Below are 9,108 nucleotides of genomic sequence, written 5' to 3' on the forward strand. Positions count from 1 at the left end.
TGACTTGCTTCACTAAATGAAAGTGCACTTTGTTGTTGCTGCAATTCACTCGTGTCTGCTAGGCATTGCTTGACAATGAGGCAAGCGCTAAGTTTAAAGATTTATGTAGTATAAATTAGTTAGCAACTCACCTGACTGAGTGTGTACGAGTGTGAGTATGAGTTGCGTGGCGTTTTAAATAAGTAAAATTTGGTTGTTTGTTTGGATTTTGGAATGTTTTGTCTTCCAAACATACAGATTTACATACCTGGTAATATGGCGCCATTTGCCAATCCTAGCGAAAGCGTCCAAATCAGCGACAACAGCAACATTTTAGTTTGATGAATAAGTCGCTGTTAAATTAATGGAAATTTTCAGTTGCTCACTAGACTTCTTCGTTGGCCGATGATTTCCAAGTGTTTTTGCTTGGTTGCTGACCGCAGAATTTGGGGATTTTACAGTTGGTTATAAATATTTCGTTAACACTTTACACTCATTTTTTGTTGATTTTTGGCTGGTTTGCACAAAATTATTATTTTTATTTAAATAATTTTTTATTTTAAAAAGGAGTGTCTAACTTTTTCCTCAAAACAAATAATTTCACTTGAAAAGAAATCTAAACGAGGGTTAGTTGTTGTTATTTTTAAATTAAGATTTGATATTATATAGATAAGTATTTGATAAAAACTTTTCGAGTTTTGTAGCTCACTATTTTTTATTAAATTAAAAAAAAAAACTGTACTGCTTCCGCACTTGTATCACTTTTCCGTACAAATTTCTGGATTGCTGCAACGAAAATGAAAAATAAACAAATTATAATTATTTGGCATTAAAGTTGGTTTTTACTGTCTACGAAACATACATAAGCATGTGTATACATGTTTTCGAAAGTTAAAAAATTTAAGTTTATATTTTATCATATTAGCTATTGAGACTTCAATCACTCAATACACCACAAATTTTGAAGTCCATCAATGCCACAAAAACAGCAGGACATCATTTGTGCTCATTTACAAATTTCGAGCGCTAGCGTTATCAATCCCGAAATTTTCTTGATTGGTTGCTGTGAATTTCGTATTGATAAATATTCAATGAATTATAAAATGCCGAGTCTGACATTAACTGTCAATCCCGAAAATTTCGGGAATGGTTTGGGTGGTTTTTGGTACTGGTCAAATTTTAAAAATTATCTCGCAGGTTCATCAAATTAAGGGAAATATTTAAAACTTTTCCAAATTAATTAGCAAAAAAAGAATTAGGTGAATAAATTTGGAGTTGGTACTAGAGCTGTCAAACTATCGACGATACTATCGATAGTATCGATAGTCTGATCACTTGAAATAACTATCGATAGTTTTAGCACTATCGCCACTATCGTTTCATTGATACGTCTTCTCTTTCCTAGCGCTTTTGACATTTTCACGTATTGGTTCAAATTGAACAAAACTTGGCAGCATTATTTCATGAACGAACGAATAAAGATCACCCGGGACGGTGTGCGAGAAAAAATAATTATTTTTCCAGTGCCCTCATTTTTTCGCCGCCATGTGAATGAAACGGAATGAAACCATGTGTGTGCATGAAACAACCGATTGAAAAATGCCGTTATCAACTATTATTATTATTTTCTTAAATACAATTACAAATACACGGTTGCCGTGCTGGGTGATCTATTTAGTTGGTTCATGGCAAGCGCCATTTTTTTTAAGCATGGAAATAGCAGAGGTTTCATTGCCGTCTTATGAGGATGTCAGACCTGGCAAAGCAGTATATTTCAAAAGACTATCAAATTGAGAAATTTCAGAAATCAGTTACATAAGCAGTGGCACCTTGAATGTAAAGTGACTTTCGAAACACATTTTCTTATTCCAAAAGGCGAATTGAACGGAAAATTTCTGAAATTGCTTTTTGACTGTTTATACGGCGAATGAATTTCTGGCAATATTTCTCGATACTAAAATGAAACCGTGGGCCGCTAAAATAAACAAATTTATAAAACCAAGATAATGAAAAATAAATGGATTTAGAAAAACATATGAATTGGGTCGATACTATCGTTAGTATCGATAGTCACCCTTAAGACTATCGTAAAACATCGATGGACTTGACTATCGATAGTTTGACGGCTCTAGTTGGTACCATAAAATGTGATTTAATCTTTTCTAAATGAAACGTAACAAAAGCACCGCGATCATTCTTCTTAAATTCATTTTTCGTCATCCTGATCTTATGCATACATATAATAATGATCTAAAACAATGTCAGGGCTCATGGGCGTAGCCAGGTAGGGGCCCAGTACCCTGAAATGCCAGCTTAATAGGGTCGGCCCCCCCTTAGTTTCATTCTGGCTACGCTGATGTCAGGGCTGTCAATCCCGAATATTTTGGGACTAATTAAAGTAATTTTTGTACCTGCTTAAGTTTCGAAAGTTATTTTATATGGTCGAATATGTATGAAAACGACCGAGTTTCAGAAATTTCTCAAAACTTAATTTTTTCTGCGCTAATTCATTAAAAAATTAAATAAAAATGCCTCTGCAAAATATTAAGAAACTCCATTTTAGATTCAGAAAAAATCACAAGAATCCCGAAACCAGTAAGAACGAAAATGTCTGTACCTCTATTGCTTATGCAGCTGAGTCCTCCCCACACAGCAAGCGAAACTCCCAAGGTTTTATAAGTTTTTGTAAAAGTGATGGTAAAGCACCTTGTAATACGTATACAAACAGCGCAGCCCACGCGGAAATTACATACATATGTGCGTATATGTAATAATCGAACAAATAAATAAATCAACAAGCAATTATTTGGGGCCAAATATACAAATTCAAAATGGATTAGGGTGGAGCATTTTTGAAAGGCGAAATATTTTACAGATAAAATTAAATTTTATATCTTTTTCGGATTGACTACTTCGTTGAGACAAAAAAAAACAGAAAGTTAGTATCCGCAAAAAAATATTAAACAGAAAAAAATAAAAAAAAAAAAAAACAAATAAAAAAATAAAAAAAAGATTGGCAAATAAATCAAATAATTTAAAAAATTTATAAACTAAAATAAATTAATTAGAATAACTAAAAAAGTTAATTTTATAAAGAATTATATTACATTTAATACTATAAAAAAGATTAAATTAAATTAATTAGAAAAAACCAACCGATGTACGTACAAAAAAAAAAAATAAAAATCAAAAATAAAACAAACTAAAAAATAAAAAATAAAATAAAATAAAAGTATAATAAACTTAAAGGGAATAAAATAAATGATAATAACCAAAACTTAAATAAAAAGTTATCCGCAATAGAATAAAATAAATTAAAATAATATAAAATAAAAAAGTATTAAAAAGAAAAAAAAATAAATTATATTAATTTAAAAAAATTAGTAACCCTAATAGAAGAGTAAATATAGTGAAACAGAATAAAATAAAGTTAAACAAAATAAAGAAAAATATAATAAATTAACATTAACTAGAATAGGCAAAATAGGCATAGTATTAAATAATAAAAAGTTATGCGAAAATAAAATAAAATGGAATAATATAAAATAAAATAAATTAGAATAACCAAATAATAAAATCAATTAAAAAGTTATATGACATAAAATAGTATAAAATAGTTGTATTATAAAAAGTACGAAATTGAAATTTTGTTAATTTGAAAAAATTAACCACCCGTACGTACATATGTATGTACATTAGGGTGGTCCAAAAATGTATGGGAGAAAAGTAAAATCGGAAATTTAATGCTCTCATCCCCTAGGCTTGTTCTATACCGAAGAAAGTATACCCCTGTTTTTTTATTTTAAAATCAAAATATATTTAGAGGTCGCTCAAAGCGCTCAAAGTTTCCCATGTATTTTGTATGGGGAAAAAATACTTTTCGTAGAAATGGCATCAAAATTTTTCAATCTGAAAACTCTGCTTCTCTTCAGAGGACTTCAGAGAATAATGCCCAATTGTTTATTTAAACGTTTTTTAATTTAAACTATTTTTTCCATGGATTCTATGCCATTTATACGAAAACTCTTTTTTTCCCCATACAAAATACATGGGAAAATTTGAGCGCTTTGAGCGACCTCTAAATATATTTTGATTTTAAAATAAAAAAAACAGGGGTATACTTTTTTTCGGTATAGAACAATCCTAGGGGGTGAGAGCGTTAAATTTCCGACTTTACTTTTTTGGACCACCCTAATGTACATACATATGTACATATGTATATGTATATAAGAATGTGCCTTGTAAATTTTGTAAGCAACCAAGCGGGTGGCTAATTAAATTTGTTTAACTGCAATAAATTGTTTGTTTAATTTGTAATTTAATGAAGATAATTAAAAATCTCGCGCGATTTGTTTGCGTGCTGTTTTTTTTGCCTTTTGAAATGTTGGTTGTACATGTAAATACATACATACGTATGTAGATAAATAGCTCTGGAAGTATATAACTTTAATCATGATAGATTGAACATAAATTAAGAAACGAAAATAAACACATCAAGATTAAAGAGACCATAAATAACTAAGAAGAATAAGGGCTAATTTCTCAAGTAGTTTTTAGAACTTATCTGCCCTTTAAACACATATTTTGTTTAAAAAAAAATGTGTTTGAAGGAATGATAAATTTTAGAACCTGCTTGATAAAACGGCACTAAATCTTTTTATATTTTTGGCCAAATTAGGAGGTAACGTGTACGTTTATTCTATTTTTTAAGTACTCATAAGTATGCCGGAAAATAATTAATAATACTCGCTAGATTTGAAAAGGCCTTAAAAACCTTGAAGGTATCGAAACTTTTACTGAACTTGCAACATTTATACGAAATATTTTTCTAGTTTCGAATTTACGAGTGAGTTTTATCAGTTTAAGAAAAACACCTTTTTATGGAATAAAAAAAGTTAATTATTAAAAAATTGTTTTTTTTTTTGTTTCATTTTAAAATGCATTAAAAAATTAAATCTGCCCACACGTTTTACAAATGTGTACATTTAAAAACGTATAAAAAATCCCATAAAAAGGCAAATGTTTATTAAAATCTTAGTATTTCAGTAATGAAAATAATAAAAAAATTTAGTGGACGTTTTTATTTATAGCCGCATTTATTTTTCATTCGCTTTGCCTACTGCCTTTGACAATTTAAAAGATGTACGTCAAATTATATATGGGACAAAAATATATTGAATAATTTAAAGATGCAAATAAAAAAACACAAGCAAAACATATTATAAAACAAAACACTGCAATAAATTTTCAAAGAAATTGGTTGAATTTCCAAGGAATTAATTGCCCATTTTTTTCTAAAATGACACAAACATTTGGATTACTGCCACGTTTTCCAATTCATAAAGGTGAAGATTAAATGAAGAAATTATGTGTGTACATTAGGGCGGGTCAATTTATATGGGAGATTTTTTCGACTATACGCGTATAGCACATACAATATCTGCGTGTAATTCTTAGAAAATTTACCGCCGAAACCAAAAGTCTAAAATCAATTTGAACTTTTCAAAATTACAAAAAATAGGTTTCTTAGCATTTTGTTGTAGTGTCGAAAAGTGGTTAAATTTTGTATAAAAACATGCTATAGAGTTTTTTTTGGTAAAAATAATCCATTTCTGCACATATCTTTTTCCTAAAACTTCCACCAGAGGGCGCAATAGTGAAAATTTTCATATTTTCTTAGAAGTATATTTACGCAATTTGGAAAACTTTGAATTAATTTTAAACCCATGGCTTCTGCGGCAAATTTGCTTAGAATTACAGGTCGAGTCCTTAGAGAGCGCTTAGTAAAAAAAACTAAAAAAAAATATAACCCGCCATAGTGTACATACATATGTATGTATGTATATTTGTGTGTGCTTGACTAAATAAAGCCATAAACATATACATATTATTTTAAACTAGAAAAATCATAGAAAGCCTGAATAAATTTTTAAATCATTGAACGAATTAATTGTCGAAATTCTACTTTTCTCTATATTTTTTGGCTAAAAATTTTTGCTAACGAATTCCCAATAGAGGTATAACCTTTTCTAGTGCTCACATCTTATGAAAAAAAATTCAAGCCGAATCTAAAATATGAAAGCAAAAAAAGGTGTACGATTTGTAAAAGAATGACCCACATGTATGTACACTTTTGTCTTGTCAACTATTTGCGGTAAACAATGACATCTACAGAGCTTAGAACTCAATACTCAACACACCTTTTCAAACAAAAACTTCCTACTTTGTTATGGTATTTCTATTTTGTGAGTACAAAAAAAATCAATCACTTTCGATAAGAATGACGCTCTCGGCGTATTTGCTTATCAAGTCGTCTCTAAATCAAGTGATAACGGAACGCCAGACAAGAAAAAAAAAATTGAAATGGTAGACATGAAGAAAATGGTAATGGTACATGTAAGTAGAACTAACAAAGACGTAAAAGGAGTGTCAAAAAAAAAAAACCAAAAAAAAAATAAATAAATAAAGAAATAAAAAAGAAAGGAAATCTAATAACGAAATAAAAAACCTAAAAGAAGAAAAAAAACAAACGAGTACGTAAAAATCGCAAGCAAATACCAGACATATTTTTTTACGGCGGCTAAGGGGTTTTAATGATCTGGGCCAGCAAGCACACACATTTTCCTCTACTTTCGAAGGGTTGATAGAGTAAACTTAAAGCAACGAATGTGGGAGAATGAGCTGGAAATGAGGTGAGGTTGAATGAAAAGGTGAAAGTATAAGGTTATAGCGAAGGCAAAGCAACAAAGATGAAGGAGGTATGAAGCTTACGGGCAGAGAACTTCAGAAGTTCAGTGAGTAGACAAATACGTGTATGCGCGAAGTTATATTAGAGTAGTAGCAGTGCGCTGAAGGAATAAATAAGTACTTGGGAGGAGCTAGTGAAAGTTTAGCGATTAATGCAGTGTTTTTGGGACTTAACAGGACCGTGGCTATGCGTGTTGGTAAGTTATTTATGTCAAAGACGCGCATAGAGCAATTTAATAGGACACGCGATGCGCTACTGAAGTTCTGGAGTTAAAGGGATGGTCTCCAAGGATGGAAAATCGATGTCGACATGGTAAGGAAGAAAGTGAAAAAAAAAAACAAAAAAAGAGGTAAACAATTCCAACAAACTGCGACAAAGAAGTGGGTTTGTAGGTCAAATTTCGCAGGAATTGAATGCACAATTATATGTATCTACGTTGAAAATATACACATACACAGTTTACTGAATTCAGTGGCGTGTGAAAATAACAAAAAAAAAAAAAAAACTTTTGGCTGTAACAAAAATATTAAAAGCGCCTAAAACAATAAACACAATGTTTGCTAGTGCCGGGAAAGAAAGAAAAAAACACAAAGGCTATTTGACATTCAAACTTTAATTAAGGTTCAAGTTGTTTGGTCAACAAAAAATAATAAATAAATGAAAACCAACAAAAATAATCACCAAACTTTGCTACCAGAAAATAGTTGGCCTCTTTTGCTGCTACGTTTCGCCGCTTGGCGCACGAGTCTCGTGTCTGCTGGCGCCCCCACAAAACGCATCGCGTGCGCACAACAGCTTACATTTTCGGTTAAACATTTTCAGACATTTGTAGTTTTTTTGTTAATATTTTTTCTATTCACTTATGTTTCTGTTTTATATATTTTTTGTTTGCCTGCGTTTGCTTTCATGTCTTCATTTTCATTCATTTGGTGGTCGTATGCACATACACCCAATACATATGAAAAAACACAAACACAATAATGTATGTATAAATACATACATACATATACATATGTTTACTCGTAATAAGCGCACTTACCTACATACATATATGCAAGCAATGCTGCAATGCGGCAAATTTTGGTCTGATGACGAAATGTGGCAAACGAAATTGCTTGCTTTCGTTTTTGTTGTTGGATTTTATTTATTTTTTATTGCGAAATTTATTGAAATTCGGTTTGATTTTCTTTTAGTTTTTGGAACTAAAACTGTAAGCAGAGCTTTTCGCGAACTTCTTATGTTTTTTTTATTTTAGACCATTAATTTTTTTTTAATTTTTTGTATGTATTTTTTAAATTTGTCCTCGGAACTGAAATAAAAAAAAAAAGTTTAATTAAAAAATATTAGAAATTATTTTACACCGAGTATTCCCTATATTTTATAGTATTTACAATACTTTTCGTGAATTAATTAAAATAACAAAACCTTCGGTGGTCAACTGCATATTCAAATAATTTTCTGAACTAGTCTCCTAGACATGAAAAAGGCGTATATTTGTTTTAATAGCATACAATTTTCTTTGGATTTCAGCAAAAATACATTACTAAAGAAATTATTTAATTTTATACAGACGATTTTATGAAAAAAATTTGTTTTTATTATTTTGTTTTTGTTTTTTAATAAAATTTTTTAGAAAACAAATTTTTTACTTAACATGAAAAAAATCAAATTTTTCTGAACTCACAGCTTTTATATTTTTAAACGAAAATTTACTATACGTAATAATATGAAAATGGTTTTGATATTTTTTTTAACCAAAAAGTATTTTTTGCACCAAAATGAAATCTTTATTTTTGCCAGTTTTTTTGTAAAACTGTTTAGAATCATTTCTTAATTTAATTAAGTTTCTAGATCATTTTATTATGATAATTTTAGAAAAATAAATTTTTGACTTTCTTTTGTATTAAAACCGAGCTACAAAAAAATTTTAATTTTTTAAGATTGATTTTTTTTCGTTGAAATTTATTAAATAAATAGAAAATTTGTAAATTGAAAGCAATTATAAAATGTTAAACAATCGATTTTTATTTAAAAAAATAAAAACAATTGGTATATTTGTTCCAAAGGCTAAAAAAGGTTTAAGATAGGGGTTTCTTAAAAGAAAACTTATTATTTTTGCAGCGATATTTAATTTAAAATCGATTTTTATTTAAAAAAATAAAAACAATTGGTATATTTGTTCCAAAGGCTAAAAAAGGTTTAAGATAGGGGTTTCTTAAAAGAAAACTTATTATTTTTGCAGCGATATTTAATTTAAAATCGATTTTTATTTAAAAAAATAAAAACAATTGGTATATTTGTTCCAAAGGCTAAAAAAGGTTTAAGATAGGGGTTTCTTAAAAGAAAACTTATTATTTTTGCAGCGATATTTAATTTAAAAT

At 29.2% G+C, this 9,108-nt stretch overlaps 1 long non-coding RNA gene across 1 annotated transcript in view; it reads right to left on the reverse strand.

Moving 5' to 3' along the window:
* Positions 1-262: 262 nt before the first annotated feature.
* The window catches only part of LOC118739483, a 10,630-nt gene continuing 1,784 nt past the window's right edge, over positions 263-9,108 (reverse strand). The window contains exons 2-3 of the long non-coding RNA XR_004993027.1: positions 7,767-8,036; positions 263-765 (exon numbers count right to left, since the gene is read on the reverse strand). This is a non-coding gene — a long non-coding RNA (uncharacterized LOC118739483). The remainder of the gene's footprint in view (positions 766-7,766; positions 8,037-9,108) is intronic.

The sequence above is a fragment of the Rhagoletis pomonella genome, unplaced genomic scaffold, assembly GCF_013731165.1.
Source record: "Rhagoletis pomonella isolate Grant_MI unplaced genomic scaffold, Rhpom_1.0 Rhpom_scaffold_00005, whole genome shotgun sequence".
NCBI classification, from domain to species: Eukaryota; Metazoa; Arthropoda; class Insecta; order Diptera; family Tephritidae; genus Rhagoletis; species Rhagoletis pomonella.